The sequence below is a fragment of the Balaenoptera physalus genome, assembly GCF_965194825.1.
Source record: "Balaenoptera physalus genome assembly, chromosome: 6".
NCBI classification, from domain to species: Eukaryota; Metazoa; Chordata; class Mammalia; order Artiodactyla; family Balaenopteridae; genus Balaenoptera; species Balaenoptera physalus.
Window position 1 is genome coordinate 115,939,883 of NC_138885.1, and position 20,611 is coordinate 115,960,493.

Below are 20,611 nucleotides of genomic sequence, written 5' to 3' on the forward strand. Positions count from 1 at the left end.
AGAGCTGCTATGAGAAGGTCTTTCAGCGCTGATCATTTCATTGGTATTCGGCGCTCCAATGCCATCCTCTCTTAAGGGAGAAGTGAGGGGTTGTAACATCATAAACCCCTCGAAACAAAGACTGGAGAAATATCACCTCTCCTGCTCAGAAACCAGCAAAGTTAGTATTTTCACCTTAAAGAAAGACATTGAATTCAAGAGACTCATGGACAAGCGAAGATTATGCTCATAGGAGAGAACGGGACCTCGTCAATGTAACACGCTCTTCTGTCCTTTTTATTGTAAACAGAGTTACAAAAACCACTCCAAAGCTAAAAGCTCCCAATCCACGCACAGATATCTGCTCCCAATCCACGCACAGATATCTGATAGCTGTGAGCTATGTGACGTTTTTTAATTAATAGTTTAAATTTTTAGACTTTAAAGACACTAGCTATATAACTTCTATGTTTTTCTTACCTCACTGTCCCATACTGCTGCATATTCCTTTAGAATCAGTGCAGTATTACCATCAAAAAATGGGACTCCAAAAAAAAAAAAAAGTAAAAAAACAAAAAAAGAAAAAAAAACAAAAAAACAAAAAAAAAACAAAAAAGAAAAAAAAACAAAAAAAAACAAAAAAGAAAAAAAACACAAAAAAAAAAACAAAAAAAAAACATGGGACTCCTAACAACTCATAAAGCCAAACTTCGGAACAGACTGTTGTAGCATCGTTAGGTTTTGCAGGGTTCTTCCTCCCTACTATATCATTGAAGCTGCTAGTCATTATTGGCAATCAATTTAAACCAAAAAGCTGCTGAATAACACATGTCATCCAAATTCTTTGCAGGCAGTACTTATTAGCATATTAGCATGTTTGCGATCATAAACAGAGAAAGTAGGTTATTTCCTTCTATTGGGTCCGTGCTGCATTTCTTGTTAACTATAATGGTGCTTCTGATTTTGTGATGATTTTCCTCTTTGTTATGTACTTGTGTTAAAGGATATTTTCATAATTCCAGCCAACATGGTGGTCCAGTAATTAACAAGCCGGTGATGAAATAGAAGGTGTCCCAAAAGTCTTAGAACAATTTTAAGCTTTAATATAGTGTGCTTGGATACTCCAGAACAGTGTCGCAGAAGTATAAATGCTAGACTGGCAAAACATCACTTGAAACTTTAATCGAATTTCTTCTAAACTCATTTACTTTTGTACATTTTAAACATTAAGCTTTTATTTTTTTATTTTTTATTTTTTTAAATGAATTAATTTATTTAATGGCGTGTTGGGTCGTTTCTGTGTGAGGGCTTTCTCTAGTTGTGGCAAGCGGGGGCCACTCTTCATCGCGGTGCGCGGGCCTCTCACTGTCGCAGGCTCTCTTGTTGGGGACACAGGTTGGAGCCCTGGCTTGGGAAGGCCCGTGAGCCACAATTACTGAGCCTGCGCGTCTGGAGCCTGTGCTCCGCAACAAGAGAGGCCGCGATAATGAGAGGCCCGCGCACCGCGATGAAGAGTGGCCCCCGCTTGCCACAACTAGAGAAAGCCCTCGCACAGAAACGAAGACCCAACACAGCCATAAATAAATAAATACATAAATTTTAAAAAATAAAAAATAAAACAATAAACGCTTAACGTTTAAAATTTACAAAACTAAATGAGTTTAGAAGAAATTCGATTAAACTTTCAAATGATGTTTCGTAAGTTTGTGGCATTTATACTTCTACAAGTATCAAAGCTTAAAATTGCACTAAGACTTGAGGGGATACCTCCCCTCCTCTTTTTAAAATAGTCCTTTGCAAGGCTGGGCTGCTTACCTGCTTGATCACCTAAGTTTCTTTTTTCTAGATTTGGTGAAGGAATTATGAACAACAGTGTTAATTCACATGTAATAAATTGAAAAGAACTGGACCCTAGTAGTAGTGACAGGAGAGTAAGTGATACGAAACAGCTTTTCTATCCTGTGTGTTAACCTGGCTGTAGGTGTCTCACTTCAAGTTCTATGTAAGAGGAAACATATAAACCTTAGGAACCCTTACCTCAGGCTTTAAAAGGCAGGGAGGTCCAGTAATCAGTCTTTTTGGAGATTGGTAACGATGTCACCTAAACTTGAAATATTAAAAAAAAAAAAAAAAAAAGTGTTCTCAACTATGTGAAATCTTTCTCCTCCTACCTTCTCAAATGTAATCCTAGGAATTTTGCCTGTAAACAAAGCATTTCTGGGCCAGAAGTACTTTCTCTCTTTATAGCAAGGCTTCACATTATACTGAGTGCTGCAGGTTCCATCATTTTTAAGGGACAGAGACATAAATGATAAATTATGGTATATAAAATACTACAATCTACCACCTCAAAAAATATTGTTTATGGAGTTTGGAGCTTGGAAATTCAAGTACTGATTGCAGTTTTATTTTGAAAAGAATGCTACAACTTATGTGGTTTTTCTTCCTCATGTTTATATTAAAAGAAAAGCTAATAAACTCTGTTTTAATTAAAATATATGGCTACTGTGTTTGTAACACTTCTCACTGTTCACATAACATTACAACTCTGCCTAACTCAAATGTTTTCAGTCAGCTCTGATAGTCGGGCCTTAAAGCATTTTCCAACTAACCATTCATAAGTTGTTTTGACCCCTGCCTTTAGTTAAGATGTAGACATTTATTTCTTCAGCTTACGCTCTTTTCAACCTGAAGATAATCTAGTCCACTTAAAATCACTGGCTACAGTGCTCAGTGGCATAATGCATTAGATGGCATTTTTGAATTGTTTGTTATGGTGCCAAGATGGAAATGCACATTGAAAGATAAAAGTAGGTAAATCCACAGAGAAAGGAATTACAGGAATACTGTAGAATCAGAACTTGTTGTTTGAGGGTTTCAAGCAATTGAACAGGAAAGAAAATGGAAGAACAGGAAGCAGTAGAATTGTGGTTGCTGTTAAGAGGGTGACTTTTAAACAAGCCACGTAATTTGACTTTAACATGCTATTTCACTTAACATTCAGTTGGAAATATACCAGATCTCTAAAGTTTCTTTTAGACCCTAGCCACTGCACTTGAGCAATATTCCATCAGTCCTGATAGTATTGCCGTAGTATTTCCTCCACCTTAGTTACCTTCCTAAGGTCACATCTTTAACTTTGTTCTTGTTAAGTTGCTGATGAGGAGAAATGATCTGATTTAGTACAGAAGGGAAAAAAAATCGATCACAAGTCACTGTTTATATCAATAGTTTGCACCGCGTAGTAATATGCCAGTTACTAAGCAGAAATGCTGACATATCTCGAGTGGTCGAAGGTTTGAAAAAAAAAAAATTGGGGGTAGGAACATTGGGCATGACTGTAGCTTCAAGAACAAGTTGGTAGAATAAGGGGAATCGCTAAAAATTGCTTTTCCCCTTCAGCTTTAATTCTAGAGGCAATACAGCCATTTTAATAAATGGGAAATTGAGGCAACTTAAGGTAAAAATTTAAACATCACAAAGTAGGTTCTCCAACAAATATGGGGCATGGAAACTAGTTATTAATAGGGTGGCAACTATGGCATGTTTTTCCAGATTTTTATACCGAGGAAGGGTTTGTTCCCTAAAGTAGTAAGACTATAAAAGAATATCTGACTACCTGAACTCAAATTTTATTTTTTCGCTTTTTAAGAAAAATTATTTTTCTCTATTGGAATACTGACATCTGTGCAATTTTAACTCTGGTATACCGTGAACTGAACTTTATTCTTTACAAGGAAAAGACAAAAGTTTGAAATGTATGTTTGAACCAAATTAAATTGCCATTTTTGTATGTTAAATTCATGTGGTTGACCCTAAGACAACTTCTTAGGGCCCAGTGTTTCTGGTTAAGAGAAATTTTTTCCACCCTGTATCAGATTCCATCATGACCCTATGCTTTCACATTTACTCCTAATGTACCCTGTATGCCCATTCTTGAAATTCAACAGCACTAAATCCTAGTTTTACAACAGGTCAAATTTCATTTCTTAGTTTTCCCATTCTATAAAATATACCATTCCTTGATTTTTGAAAAATGCTGAAGCCAGTATTTACTGGAAAACAATTCACTCTGTATTCAGGTTATGCAATGTTTTTGGAAATGTTTACCTATAGCGTGTAGGTTAGCTAAAATCTTTCATCACCCAAGACTTCTCTCTAACCACATGTAAAATGACTACGACTGTTCCCTCACCCAGAAGCCGCATTCTTGAGTATAGAGCTATTTGGTAAAGCACTTGACAGCTGGTAGGGGCTCTCCCAGGGGTAAGTGCTAATTTCTATGCAGAAGCTGTAGATTACACCCAGCATCTATCAAGTTAAGGATTAGATCACCTAAAATCTTAACTGTTAGCCACTCACCAGCCTGGCCAGCCTGACACCGTGCCAGCAAGAATACAAAAGATCTAGGAGCCCTTCAGAGACACCTGGTCCCTTGTACACAGGTGCAATCTGTTTGGCTTCTGAGGCAATTTCCACTAGTCCGTTTTAAATGGGTTTGGCAGATGAGATAACATGTACTTCATGTGAAAGAAATGTTATGAATACCAGTTTATGGTTTAGGATCGCTAACATGCAGAAAGAACCAGGAAAGTGAAGTAGTATAGAAATTAAGAGAAATCCAGAGTCAAATGAAAAGAGGTGAATGTTCTTTAAAGAAAAAAAAAAAAAAAAAAAAGGAACAGGTTAGGTGATTACTTAACTGCTGTGAGGGCAGCTAAATAATTTGAATGTGATTAGAGAAAGTCAGTGACAGCCTCAGAACCTAAGGTCCTCAAGAATATGTCGATCTCTACTTCAAGACCTCAAATTACTCTGCTAGCTTTTTCTTACAACATCTATTCCTTCATCTTACCGTTCTCAATTCTACTGACCTTTACTTCTAGCTCCCCAGATGGTGGCCCTTTATCTCCTCACTGTGGGAACCGACTCTTCCAAACGCAGGGCATCAGTGTTTTGTCCACCTCCCACTGCCCTCTCTCAACAAGGTCATCTCAGCTTCACCCTTTGACTCTCTGCTCGTGTCCAATGTGGCAGTGCTTGATGTTGGTTACTACTATGAGCCATTTCTAAAACACTATCACCAGGTTCCAGGAAATACAGGATTTCTATGGCTCACGGGCTAACTGGCCCCTTGTAATCCCCTTTAATCAACTACTTGAGCCCTCCTGTGTTCCCACAAAGTAGTTGTTCCCAATTTGCTGCACTCACTCCCCTGATCTGCCCACATCCCTAGATGTATCTCCTCAGGCTAGGCAGCAACCCCACCTTCCAAACTCCAAAACTCATTTCATCTGGCATTAGGAATAGATGCCTCACTTCTTAAGGTAACCCCTCTCATCTAAGGGAGAGGATTCCATCCCAACTCTTCAAATCAAATTTCTATATCCAACACCCCCACCACCAGGATGGTGGTGAGGATGGGGCAATTTGACCTTCCTCAGCCCTTGACATGTCCTAGTGTTTCTCAAGATGTGGTCTCCAGACCACCTGCCTCTCATGGGCTGAAAGTCCCTGTAAGAAATGAAGCTTCTCTAAATGCAACGCGGAATCCTAGAACAGATAAAGAACATCAGTGGAAAATCTGGTGAAATCCAAATGAAGTCTGGAGTTAACAGTAGTGCGTTAATGTTGACTTCTTAGTTTAACAAATGTGCTATGATAATATGTTAATATTAGGGCAAAACGGATATATCTTTGCAACTTGTCTGTAAACCTAAAATCATTCTAAAAGTTTACTAAAACAGAACAAAAAGACCTAATTCTTGGATCCCAAATTCATCTCAATTCCTGGAGCTGAAGCCTGGGAATCTACATTTCTAATAGGAAGCCCAAATGATTCTTATGCAGACACAAATTTGAAAACTAGTCTTTCAATTCCCTTTCCATTCCATGCCTGAATGGCTGCTTCCTCCTTGTTTTACTTACCTTAACCTGATTTCATCTTTTAGATCCTCTCAACCCTAAAATATAAGTACTATCATTATCCCCCTTTCACAGATGAGAAAGTATAAGATGCAGTACACAAACGAAGTACTAAGAGCTTAAGTAATTTGTTCAGGATCAACAGCCCATGAATGATGGAGCTGGGAGTTGAATCCCTAATCAGTCTAGCTCCCAAATCTATGCACAGAACCATTCTACTTCCTCTCATTCTGTTGCACGTAAGAGCTCTGTAACTAAATCACTAAAAGAAGCATTATTACCTATTTCTCCAACTTCCTAAGTCCAACAGTGCCCCCCTTTTCCACTGGGGGGAATGAACAATGAGAAAGCATTGGGAAGATGTGCCAACTAGAGACCTGGACGGGTAAGGCACAGTGGCTCTTGCACCAGGATCCAGCTCAACTGCTGTATTCTCTGTTCTCCCAAATGCCCTAACATGTACCAATCTAATAATGCTCATAGTACTCACTTTGATGCTAAATTAATTATCTCAGGTTTACTAAGCATCTGTCCAGATTGTCAGGGAAGTGCCAACTCTAAATCAATTGACAGTTGGCCCTCCGTATCCACAGGTTCTGCATCAGTGGATTCAACCAACCATGGACTGAAAATACTTAGGGAAAAAAATTTCAGAAAGTTACAGAAAGCAAAACTTGAATTTGCTGCACACCACCAACCATTTGCATTATATTTACAACTACTTACTTAGGATTTGTATTTGGTGTTATAAGTAATCTAGACATGACTTAAAGTATAAAGGAGGGTGCGGGGGAAGATGGGAGGATTGTGCGTAGGTTATATGTAAATACTGCACCGTTTTCTATAAGGGACTTGAGCATCCATGGATTTTGGTATGGGGTGGCACGGGGGGGAGGGAGACTACTGGAACCAATGACCCACAAATACAGAGGGAGAACCATATAGCCTCTTATCTTAGCTGGGTTCCCTGACTTGTATTTAGACCTTAATACAAAGTTGTGGATCTAACTGCTGAATGATGAAGTTTTGGGAGTTTCTGACTGCAAACCAGACACACACAACAACAGCAGCACTTCTATCCAAATTGCTTCAGTACAGAGTATAGATGGAGGGTTGATAAAATAGAACACAATCTCAGGTAATGTCTCTGTTCTTATGTGTATTTTCCTTCATTTCTTCAAGTGAATCATGAAACAATCACAGGATCAGCAGGAGAAACCTATGAAGTATATTCATTCAGGTAAAACATGTTTTCATTAGTTCTCCTTCTGGTGATTGGAATTTCTTTGATTTTATTATCAATAAAAACGTTGCCACTTATATTCAAAGTACATCCGAGAAATCTGATCATGAAGTTAGAATGCACATACCTCCTTCAGATACTCTTAGAAAACAGTGTCTCTCCATGAAAGCATGAGAAAACTACTTGTACAGCATCTTATTTGCTTTACCATTGCTTTAATGCACTTTAAAATTTAGCTACATTAATTGGGAACAAAGAAACAAAAATAGACATTTCTTTGTTTTTCATAAATAACTACTCTCCATATTTGATAAAAATCTCAAAGCATTATTTTAACTTCCCACAAGTATAATACATACAATTTTTTTTTTCTGAAATAATAAGGTCAGCAAATTAAGTATCTTGGCACTAATATAACCACATACAACTGCTATTCTACTGACTTCCAGGAACAAAACAAAAACAGAAAACTTCTTATCAAGATGCTCTGGGTTTCCTTTTGCTAGTGTTAGGGATCCGGAATTATAATCATCTGCCAGTAATAATTTTATAGATTCTAGTTGATTGTCTACAAATAAAATATCGCTGGCTCTGCTTTGTGAGTTCTGGATTTGACATGACACTAACAATACCGCATGGGACAGGCACTATACACACATGGAAATCAGGAAAAGTACTGAATGCCCTGGACTCGAACTACTGACTCAGTATGTGCCTCACTTGGCTCAGTAATAAATTCACCTGCACCAAACCCGTATCAAAAGTCACTAAATCTCTCATATATATAATATATATTATTTATATACACACCCACAACACATACACACTATACATACAGTTTGTAACAACATGAAGTAATATTGTCTTCAAATGATGTACCACAGACTGAAATAAATCCTGTAATTGTCATCAAGCTGCTAGAAGCTTTTGAGAGTTCTGAGCCAGGTTACTTAGTTACTTTCATCCTGCCTACCCTTCATTCACCCTGCTTTAATGTCTTGGTAGCTTTTTCTTTCAAAACCACCCTCCTCGACCCAGGCGTATTTCTTTCCCAGGATCCCTTGATCGGACTTTGGAGGCAAGAGAGGGCATGCAGGGGGAGCAGGAAATCCTCAGCCACTGTACCTCACACCTGCCTAGATTTGTGATGTTCTCTGTCCTGTTGGCCACATTCGGTGTTAGAAAGCAGTTATTCAAGGCTTTGTCCCTCCTACCCCCCTTGGTCTTTCTGTAGAGCACAAAAGTGAAAGAAGCCTCTTTAGCAGGGGTAGCAGTTCATTAAAATATACAACTACATTTCCTAGCTCTGGGGTTCCCATTCTGTACTTGAGACTGCAGGTCGCGGATGCTGTTATTAAGGTGCGGTGTGGGCTCCATGAGGTTTTCTCCTGGCAGCCGGTGTCGGGATTAGTGCAGCCCTAGCCCAGGAGGAAACGGCCTAATGAATACCAACTTGGAAACAGTGGTGTCAGCACGTTATTTAAGCTTGTACATTGCTCACAATTACACACAATACACACACAGGCTTATCACTGGAAATGACTACGAGAAAACATGACAAAGGTTTGCAAGGATAAACCAATAAGGCACCAAGAATACTTATTTTCAGCCAATTTAGACAACTTCAAAGTGTGAGGTTAATAATATAAATTAAAATGACTTCCTAAGTCTTATCAACTGATTTACTGAGAGGTCACATATTAGTTCCTTCTAAATCTTTACCCCCTAATCTGTGATGGGAGACGTTGCTTACAATTGAACCATGAAAGGGACAGCCCAAAAGCTGTACATGTGAAACTAAACTGGGCCTTAAATCCTCACTAAAATCACAGAGCTGGCTGTGAAGAAGCTGCTAAATCACCCCACAACCTTCCAGTTTATAATTGTTTTCATGAGTGTGGTTTGTTTGCCTAATAAAAATAAAAATCAGAAGAAAACAGCATATGAGATGGAAATAGGGGGCGACCATAAATAGATGGGCTTCTCTGCCCTGGGTAGCGGGAGGGGTGGCTGAGGTAAGACTTGAGGGAAGCAGGTGGGCTTCATCTTTGAGGGAAGGGAGGGGGAGAGCAGCGGTGAGAACAGAGGCTGAAAACAGAGGCAGCTCTGAGAGTTGGCCTGGACCTAGACCTCCAAATGCATTACCTGTATTGCCTTTCCTTGGCTTAGTATCCTTTGTCTTAACTGTCTTTTTTTTTTTTTTTTAAAGTAAATTGGTTGTTCTTTTTAGGTTTGGTATGTTGCCAAAATGAAAAATAGTTGTTTTAACAGGAAGAATTAAATCACTTCAACCACATCATCCCACAACTTTTAGATACATTCTGCATCATCTTTACACTCCTCCACAAAAAAAAAAAAAAAAAAGGAAGAGGAAAAACCCAAATTAGTCACAATGACCTAAGGCAGCAGAATAATCTTTGTACTTTCTGGGAAGAAATGTTAACTGAGGGAAGAGGTCAAGGTGATCAGAAAAGTTCCTCATTTGAAAAACAAGAGAGGAACTGGCCCTCAGGCAGGGGATCTATTTCAAGGTTCTAAGAAGCTTCTGAACAAGTAGAGGAATTAGATGTGCAAAAAGTTCTGTAGCTCTGTGTACAAGGTTTTGTCGAATATACTGAAATTTTGATTCAGAGGATGAGTGTGTAAGAGCAGTGCATTTTTATAAACGTGAATAGCTTCTGAAAGTCCATGAAAACTATAACACCAGGCTTCTTTCCACCAGCAAAGTGCTTAAATACACTATGGAAACTATACACTTGTTTACTTAATATCCATAATGTAAAAACTGACCTGGGCTTAAATCTGACTTTTCCAACTTTGGTATAAATGAAGCGCAAATCCCTACACTTGCTGTTTTTCTAGGGAGACATCCTCTAATTTTAATTGTTTTTGCCATTTTAGCTTCTTAAATTTAGTCCCCACTCAGTCCTGGTCACTGGTATTCTGCTGGCCAATGCACTGTCACCCCCTTCCCCAGTAATGGCCTCACACTCTTCTTGAATGAATGGTTAAATAGATTAGGAAAGCAAACAGAATTTTTAACAGTAAAGTATGTATGCGTGGTGTGTGTACGTGTGTATTCATCAATACATAGACTTTAATATATAAATGAGGGAATGGTTCAACAGATTAGAAAAGCAAACAGAATTCTCTAACAGTAAAGTGTGTGCTCATCACTATATAGGCTTTCTCAGAAGAGGAGGAAGAGAAAAATATATTGAGGTGAGGCGGGGGGGAAACAGCTTTCCTTTTGCTACACTGATCCATGTTTTAAAAGCTTATGCAAGGGTGTTATGGGTCTCATTTGTTTTCAGAGGCCGCAGAAGGCAGTGTCTCGATGCTTTTGGAATATCTGGCTGTAATCTAGTCCAAAGTCCAGGGACACTTATTTTCCCCCATCGCTGCCAGTGTGTATTCACAGGACTGCATGGTGCGCGCCCGCCGCCGCGTCCCGCCCGCCGCTCTTCTCCTCCCCTGCAGGGGTATCCGCGCTCCAGCGGACTCCTGGGGGCGGTGGCGGTTCTCCCGGGACCCGCCGGGCTCCGCTCCTCCCCCGCGCTCTAGCACCCTTTGGCCCACCTCCGGCGGGTATTGAACTGCGCGCGGCGGCGGCGGCGGCGGCGGCGGCGCTGGCCGCAGTGGAGTCACGGCCTCGGGCTGACTGGCCTCTCCCGCCCAGCCTGGGTCACCTGCTTCTAATGCCCGCCGGGAGGCTCCGCCCCGGCCCCGCCCCTTACAAAGAGGGTTTGAATTGTTTCCCGCTCCCCCCACCCCTTCCTTCTACTGGAAGAAGGCGGCAAAAAGGCAGGAGGGCCTGAGTTCTTGAGGGACTCAGGACTGCACTTTAGGGCTGAGTCGTTCTTGTGTCCTGGATCCCACTTACACAGACTGGGAGACAAAATTGCAGAATAGCCCTCTTCCTCCTGCTTATCAACAAGACTTTGTGAGAAATAATGAGGAATACGTGTATTAATCCCAGCCTCAAAGTTAAAAGAAATAAATATAAATCTCTTCACAAACATTAAAACCGTTAATAAATATGTTTAAAATGTACTTTACCTCTTTCCTTCCCTGGGATTCTACAGGTGCTTATATTTTTTTGGTTTTTTTGGAACTACTTGGCACTCAGTGTCGGCAAACATCCCAGGGTTGAAAGTAGTGGGAGTTGAAAAGCTATGGAATAGCAATCAAAAAGAAAGGGAAACCCTCAGTGGAAAGTATGCACAGATTGTGAACATGCCAAGAGAGGCTGCCTCATTCTGTGGCCTGTATGCAACATGTGTATTATTGGGGATGGACAAGTGTTGGCTAATAATAAAAATTATTTGAAGTTGGAGAATGTTAATCACTCATGCTGGAATTGAACCAGAATACATGTGTTATTTCACTTGGTTCTGACTCAAAGGATGTTATCTCCTAGTCTGTAAACCTCTCCCTTCTTAATCAACAGGGAGATGTTATTTTTGCTTGGAGATCTCTAATAATAGTAGTAATAATAGCGGGAAAACTTGGCCAAAAGAAACGTATTTTGCATTGTATAGCTTTTTGTATCATTTGAATTTTTGCTTTTCTGCACATAGTATTTCACTTTAAAGGCAGTTTAAAATATGCTGTTTAACATGTATTAGGCAGGGTGCTACATAATTCATTTCAGTTAGCTCATTTGATCCTCACAACAATCAGATGGAACTGGCATCATAATGGCTTCCTTGAAGTTGCATGTTTAGTCCATGGAAAGGACAGAAATCACAATTTTCTTCTGAGTCATAGTTATTGTTTAACAAACTGGAAAACACTGAATTATTTTTAAAGATGCAATTTTTAAGCAACTAGAACATTGCCAGGCATTCTTAGCTATTAATTCACTCATCTATCCTTCCATCTAGCCAGCCATCCATCCATCCATCCAAAAACACCAAATTTCTGACTTGAAGACACTACTGTTATATTAAACGTGTTGCTACAAAGTGGAATTCATGAGGTTCAACTTAAATTATTGTCCAAGGTGTACTTATTAATTGATGAAAATACGGAGGATCATGCCAAACATTCCATCCAGTAAGACTGTGACATTTTGAAAGTTTTGAAGTATTGGTTTTGGATTTTGTAATCAGAGAATAGTTATTGCATTTCTAATCTTACTATACTTGTATTGATTATACATATTGAGACACTTGAGAGTTCAATGCTATAGGAATGACTGGACAGGTAGCCTCTGTATACTCTTCAGTATCTTGATAATCAAGCCTGGAACAGTGTGCTGCCCATAGATGCCTTTGGTAAATATTTGTGAAATAAATGGATGAATAAATGGCAACTGAGATTAACTTTTTAAACTTTAGCAAGTGGCACTGAATCCTTGGATAAAGCTTACCTTATGAGCTATATATATCTCTGAGGTTGACCCTACCCTGTTAAATGCAGCATGAGTCCAAACCTTGGCTCTTCCTTTACTAGCTGCCACTTTGGACAAGTCACACGACAGCTCCAGGTCCTCTTTCCTCATCTGTAAAGTGGAGTTACCCCTCATAGAGTTGTAGTGAGGGGTAAATGAATTTATATGGTGAAGAGCTTAAAACCATGTCTAGCACCTCATAACTCTATTTAAGTCTGTTATTAGTTTCTACTGGGTTCATGCTATTTTTCTGTTTTCCCACTCTATTTTCTTTTGTGTATCACTTTAATAATGGGGAAGAAGTTACATTTTTTAGATGTACAGGCATACCTCAGAGATATTGTGGGTTTGCTTCCAGACCACTGCAATAAAGGAAATATCACAATAAAGTGAGTCACATGGATTTTTTGGTTTTCCAGTAATGTCTATAAAACTTATGTTTACACTATTCTTCAGTCTATTAAGTGTGCAAGAGCATTCTGTCTTTAAAAAAAGTACATATTTTAATTTAAAAATACTTTATTTCTCAAAAATGCTAACCATCATCTGACAACTCAGGGTTGTCACAAACCTTCAATTTGTGAAAAAGCAAAGTCTGCAAAGCGCAATCAAATGAGGTATGCCTGTACTTTATGTCTGAGCACACTCCCAGCTGTCACCAGCTATCTCTAGCATTTAGATATTAGCTAGATTTTATGCCAAAGCAGGGATCATTTCACTTGCCCTGGATCAAAGTGCGTACACCTGACATCAGCAACCAGCCCGCAAGTGTGCGAGTGTGCACAGGGCTGGCACAGGACAGACACCCACAAGCCAACTTGAAATCCCTCACAGGTATTTCCAGACTAGCTTTTTCCATGTCCTAGAGCATTTCTGATAACTCCTCTTCTCGTCAGATCAGACACCTCTAGATGAGAAACCCAGACACTAATCAGAGGATTAACATGATGAGTCATTTATCCAGGTTCATAATAAGAATGCCTTGTTCACATTATAAGTGGAATCATTCAACTGTAATCTTTAGTCCTCTCCCCTCCTCCACTGTGGTGGCGATTATAGAAAAGTAAGAGCTTCTTTCTTCTTTCCCAGAGGCGATGGAAGCGCTAATCTTTCCCACCCTCAGCAATGGCTCTCAGCTGCACATTACAATCACCTGGGGAGCCTTAAGATCTACTGATGCTTGGGCCCTACTGAATCAGAATCTCTGGCTGACGGACCCAGACATTGTTTCTTGGTTTCGTTTTATTTGTTTCTTTTTGTTGCCGTTTTGTTTTTAGCTCTCCAGGTGATCCTGATTTTCAGCTAGGGTCGAGAGCCACTGACATAGATGGTTTTGTTATTTCCTCAGCACAGCCCCAAACTTGGGCCTAGCTGGATCTTCTGCAGAAAAGGGTTAATCACATCATGATGTAAAATGGAACACCTCGGAAGAAAGTATAGAGAAGTACGTTCTAGTCTAACTGCATGTGAGTCTGTTTGGGCTGAAGGAAAGTACATGTATATGAAGTAAAAAATATGTAACAGAATTGTGGTACAGTGATGGCACAGTCAACAACAATGGTGGCCGTAACAGTAACTGATGGGTATTGGGCATTTCCAATGTGCATGCACTGTGCTAAGCATTTTACATATATAATCTCTTTTACTCCCAAGAATCCTGTGAGGTTGATATTATCAACCCCATTTTATAGATTAAGAATCTGAGGTTCAGAAAGTAACTTGCTACACAACGGCACACACCTTCCAACTTGGGTTTTCCTCGCTCCAAAGGCTATGCTGCCATTGATTGCAGGCCTCGTTGTAGGCCCAGCAGTAGAGGGTCCTGAAAACCACCAGATGGTAACTCTTGAGATAAGCAACTTCCCTTGTTCCTTATCATCCTTTTCCTGGGGATCAGGTCAAATTTTCAATTCTGGTGTGGCCTCTTGTGTGGGGGACTAAAGTACGGAAAAGCTGAGGGCTCTGGATTCATCTAGAATCCAGTATAAGTCTAGAGCCACTTGTTCTTTGGGCTTTGCCGACCAGGCATGAGGTGGGGCACCCTTTAGACTAGATTTCAGGACCTGTCTGGTATCTTGGCAGAGGGAGCTTCAGTTCGGTAAATATTGATGCTGCACATGCTGTGAGCCAAACACTGGTGCCAGGGGTGCAAAGATAAAGAGGCATGGGCTTACCAGGCAGGACGTGGTGGGAGCACAGAGGAAGCACCTGGCCCAACCTGGTGGCTCAGGGAAGACCCAGGCTGTGCCTGGAAGGCTGAATATGAATTAGGTGATCTATGAGTCAGGGTTTAGTACAGGAAGAAACCACTCTAGGTGTTTCAAACAGAGAAATATTTAATACTGAGAATCAAACAGAGGCTTACAAAATTGATGAGCTGGAGGGGCAGAAGTCAGGGGGGTACCCCTGGGCTATTGAGTTCATGGGCCTACCACAGTAGCTATGTTCCAGAAGTTGGGATGGTGCTGCAGCAAGGGCGCTTCACACCCATGAAACTGGTGACTAGACACTGAAACAGGACATGGAGTCCAACAGCATTAAATGCCTCTTAACATTATTGCTCAAACCTTGCTGGCCAACAGCAACAGCAACAGAATGATGCCTTCTCCTTGCATCTGCCTCCAAATCTTACACAAGTGCACCTGATTGACTGAACTTATTTCAGATCAAGACCCTAGCTGCAAGGGAGTCTGAAAAAAGTAGTTTGGCAGTTTGCCATCTCTTCAAGCAAATTACTAGAAGGATAGAATGGACGCTGGAGAGGCAATCACTAGTATCCACTATAGGTAAGGAAACTGAGAAGGACTTCCTAGACAGAGGAATCAGCACAAGTAACGGGCACAAGGCCATGAAAGAGCACGATTCAAGTGGTGAACAGCTGGGCATGGCTATGCTATCAGAAGCATGTGAATCAAGGTTTTTACCTGAAAGTGCACTCACGTCTAATCAACATATTTTTGATTAATTAGATTCGTATGTACACTGTACACATGACACTCTTTCCTATTGATACAGCGCTTGATGTATTCAACTGACTACTAGTGCAGAGGAGAAAGGAAAGGAGCAAAAAGCATGAAAAAGAATAAATAAAATTGTTAGGTAATAGTCATCCACAAAGAAAACAGAACATTAACCTTCCCCAAGCCTAATGTTGCAAACACTGTTGATTATGTGCCGAGGAGTCATCTCCCCTTTTTCCTTCCTAACAAAACCCCCGTTATTTGTTTTGTTCTGTTTTGTGGGGGAATCCACCCTTTTCTGCATAGCCCCGTGCTTCAGGAGAGGCAGGAGCTTCAGGTCAAGCCCCAAGGAGTAACACGTGATTAGTCTAACTGCTCGTGTTTCTCCCCTTCTTCTTATCAGCGTTTAGGTTACATACATGCATGGGACACAGTTCTAGCCAATAAGGCGTGGTGTGGGGGCCAGTGTGAGGTAAGTCTGTCAGGGGCTTATGGGAAAGCTCTTACTCCAAAGGAGAAGCAGTCCTCTCCCCTGCTGGGTATTGTTTTGTCTGCCTGTGATGCCTACCACTGTGGGCACCATCTTGCAACCACAAAGGAGCTAAGTTGACCCAGTGAAGAAGGATGGCATTGAGGCTGCCTGAACTGTTGGCCTCCAGACTTGTTGTTATGTGATACGATACGCTGCTTATTTTTTAATACATTTGAGTCCCTGTTTTCTTTCACTTGCAACCAAGAACATTGTAACTACTACTTGCAGTCTGTACACTTAGGATGAGATCTGCCCACTTAAACTTGGCTAATGAAGTCTCTGGAGGAGATTTAAGGAGAAAAATTTATGCCCTTTTTTTTCCACCAGAAAAATTGTTGTTTATCCTTCAAGAGCATTCAAGACCCACTCAAATGTCATTTCTGTCAAGCTGAGTGCTTTGTTATTGCCTGTACTCCCACAGCCCTCCCACTACTTCTCTATTACAGCACTTTACTCATGTACTCTTTCAGCAAATATTTATTGAGTGCCTATTTGGGGCTTGGTAGTGTTTTAGGCACAGGGGTTACAGTAGGAAACTAAATGCATGGAGATTCCAATCTAGTAGAAGACAGACAATGAATGAAAAAATTTTAATGTGATGACTCTTATCAAAGGGAAAAAAAAAGAATTCTTGTAAAAGAGGGGGAAATAACTACCTTGAAATTTATTTTATTGTACTGTGATTCTCTGTTCATATGTCAGTTTTTTCCACTAGATTGTGTGTTCTTGTAACCTCACATCACCCACCACTTCCCTGGGGGATTGCATTTTCCAAAGATGGCTGCGAAAACCTCTCCCATCCCACAGGTTTTTCTGCAATGTGATCTTGCCATTCCCCATAGGGGAGGGATGTAGGCGGTCCTAAGTCTCCTCCTCTTGAATCTCAGTGGGCTTGTGACGGTTTTGACCCATGGACTGTGTTGGAAGTGATGCTCTAAAACTTCCATGGATAGGTCATAAAAGGCCGTGTAGTTTCTACCTGGGTCTCTTGGGACACTTGTTTTTTGGAAGTGCTTTTTCTTGGGACACTCCCTCTTGACACCTACATATAGATGCTCCACTTGACAGTCCCAGCTGAGTGAGCCTTCAAGTCATCCCAGGTTAGGTAAAGAAGCTTCCAGATGATTCCAGCCCCCAACCTCAAGTCATTCCTAGTTGTTCAAGTCTTCCCAACTGAGGCCCCAGATATCATGAATCAGAGACAAGCCATCCCTGCTGTGCCCTCTCCAAATTCCTGATCCACCGTATCCATGTGCATAATAAAATGCCTGTTGGTTCACACCACTACTTTGGAGTGGTTTGTTACACAGCAGCAATGACTGGAACCCCCCAGATCTGCCTTTCTGTGAAATTTTAATCCAGTAGACAACTTTTTTTCTTTTCACCTGACCCAGTTGGTGATCAACTTATGCACTGAAGCTTGAGAACTTTCATCCATCTTACTTTCATCCCATTGAGTGTCACTGTTGATGATATGCATGTGAAATGTCTAATCTTTTAAAACACAAATCTTCACCATTGATCTTAATATCCTGCTGCAGTGAGTTCCCCAGTTCAATTGTGTGTAGTGGGGAAAAAGTGCCTCCTTTTATCCATTTTAAACATGCTTCCTTTTCATCTCATCTTGTCCTCTTGCTCTTCCCCAAGTAAAGTGATTTCCATTTTGTGGGTACCTAGACACAGAGAACTGAGTTGAGACAATAATCTTTCTTTGGTTACCCAGAAGGCCTCGGGCGTGCTGCGACGGGAAGCAGTGGATTTTAGCTGGTGACTTAAAGGTGGTGGAACACTGTATTCTAATTAGTCACAAGTTTAGTTCCAAGCTTTCAAAAAATAGTCTAGATTCTGCAAGACACAGTAGGTGTCCTCTTGTGGTGCTGGGAAGTAGAGCACAGTAGAGAGGGAAGAGCATTGGCCAGTACATAGGCAATCCGGATTCAAGTCTCGTCTTGTGAGCCAGCTGTGTGCCCTTGGGCATAACACTTAGCCTCTCTGGACCTCATTCTCCTCAACTATAGAGTGAAGAGATTCAACCAGAGGGTTCTGGAGCACCCTTTTGCCTCTAACTTTGTATGAATTCTATGTATTTGCCAGTCATTTTGAAACATCTACTACATAAATCCACGGGAAGGAAAAGTTTGTATTCCAAACAGTTTGCCATTTTAGCTTCAAAGTGGAGTTGGAGAGAGCCACCACTCCCCCCTAACAAATTTTCTAGTTTTTAGAAAACTAATGTTATCGTTTTCCAAAAACACAATCCAAATTAGGCTTCAATTACCAAAAAATATATCCTGCTGTGACTGTTAAGTGACAGGTCTTGCAACCTGAGTCCTTTTAGTTTGGGGGTGCACCCCAGGGCTCCCATCAGCCTTGCTTTCATGAGCCTATCAATTCTCACGGTGCCATTGCTCGATGTTTGCATGGGGACAACTCCATTCTAAGTGATGAGAGTGAATGGATGGGGTGAACTGCTGCTGCATATGGCCACCTTGGGGAGGAAAAAGAATATTGTCCCAGTGAGCAGTCCAGTAGGAACTATTCAAGGGAATCTCTAGAAATCTGAAATCTCTTCCCAATTCTTTCTCCCCCTACAGAAGAAAAAAGGCAGTTACCATGTGGGACTTGGGGAAAGCATTCAGTCTCACTCAACCTGGACTCATTTCACTAATTTTCTGGTCTGCTTAATATTTCTTCAACAGTTGTGATTCTTAGAACTTCGTGGGCTCTAACCCACTTCTTAAGCTCTGCATCCTGTTTTGTCTTACTGAATTTTCTCTTTCCAATCCCAGGTGGGTGGGGGAAATGCTTCTCATCTCTGATTTTAAAATTCATTCCAGAATCTCCACTATTGAAGTGCTACCATGCATTGAGAGGACAGATTGCTTTCACTGTTGGCTTAACAAACTCTATCAATAGCAACAAGTAGCATGACGAGGTTCTACTCAACAGAAACTTACTTGTAAGGTTAAGAAAACCCCTGCGGTCCTTAGACAAAACTTCAGGTAACAAGTAGGAGAAGAACAGCAGTAAAAGTAATAAAAAATATATCTAGTGTTTAGAAGAGCTTTTTGAAAATATTCTAAAGAAGAACCCTCCCACACTTCCCTTAATAAGATATCTCATATGTGATCACACATATCCACTTCCTTATCATCAGTATCATATGCGAGGATGTTTTGACGTTTTTGTGAAGGCTTTCAAGGAAGGCTTGAAAACAACACAGCAGCATCTATAATGCATAATACTGTCAGTTGTATCAATGGGAAAACTGAAGATCATGTAGGATGAATCACTTGGTTATTATTTGCTTGTTTAAGTTATTTGGGTAAAACAAGTCAGAAGTGTCGCTTGTTTCTTAGAGCGGTGCTACCCCTGCGAGGCTGCCTTCATGTGCTCAGTGACTCCTTGATTGTAGCTAAAAGGGGGACCCAGGGTTCCACACACCACATTCTGTTCCCCCTTCTGTCATTCCTGCTCACACTCTAGTGGGGGGATGAGTTTGAAGGCTTGTTGTCTTCAAAACCCTTCTGTCTATGTGGGCTATGCTGCATCATTGCTTGTTGCCCAAAGGCGCTCTGCAAAGATAATTTACTGCCTAAGAAAGTGGTATATACAGAACTGGTCAAGCCATGGGTTGCACTTTTTACAAAATTAATAAACAATTTTTTAAAGCAGTTTTAGGTTTACAGAAAATTGAGCAGATAGGGCTTCCCTGGTGGTGCAGTGGTTAACAATCCTCCTGCCAATGCAGGGGACACGGGTTTGATCCCTGGTCTGGGAAGATCCCACATGCCACAGAGCAACTAAGCCCATGTGCCACAACTACTGAGCTTGCGCTCTAGAGCCCGTGAGCCACAACTACTGAGCCCGCGTGCCACAACTACTGAAGCCTGTGCGCCTAGAGCCTGTGCTCCACAACAAGAGAAGCCACCACAATGAGAAGCCTGTGCACCATAACAAAGAGTGGCCCCGCTCACCACAACTAGAGAAAGCCCGCGTGCAGCAACGAAGACCCAACACAGCCAAAAATAAAGAAATAAAGAAATAAAGTAAAATAAAATTTAAAAAAAGAAAATTGAGCAGATAGTACAGAGAGTTTCCATATATCCTCTCCTTTTCCCACTCACAGTTTCTCCTTAGTGCGGTTCTTAGTTCTCTCTTAGTTCTCTTGCCTTAGTGCAGTTACAATTTAGTACAATTGATGAACCAATATTCATATACCATTACTAACTAAAGTCCATAGTTTGCATTAGGATTCGCTCTTTGTGTTATACAGTTCCGTAGGTTTTGACAAATAATGTCATGTGTCCATCAATACGGTATCCTACAGAATAGTTTCACTGCCTTAAATATCTCCTGTGTTTCACCTAATCATCACTTCCTCACCCCGCCTTGACCCTTGACCCCTGACTATCACATCTCTTTACTTTCTTTCCCAGAATGTCATATCGTTGGAGTCATTCAGTATGCAGCCTTTTCAGATTGGCTTCTTTTATTTAGCAATATGCACTTAAGGTTCCTTCGTGTCTTTTCATGGCTTGATAACTCATTTCTTTTTTTTTTTTTAATATCCTCTT

At 40.8% G+C, this 20,611-nt stretch overlaps 1 long non-coding RNA gene across 1 annotated transcript in view; it reads right to left on the reverse strand.

Annotated features, from left to right (window-relative positions):
• Positions 1 to 255: 255 nt before the first annotated feature.
• The window catches only part of LOC309663120, a 287,678-nt gene continuing 267,322 nt past the window's right edge, over positions 256 to 20,611 (reverse strand). Inside the window, exon 2 of the long non-coding RNA XR_014265118.1 lies at positions 256 to 889. This is a non-coding gene — a long non-coding RNA (uncharacterized lncRNA). The remainder of the gene's footprint in view (positions 890 to 20,611) is intronic.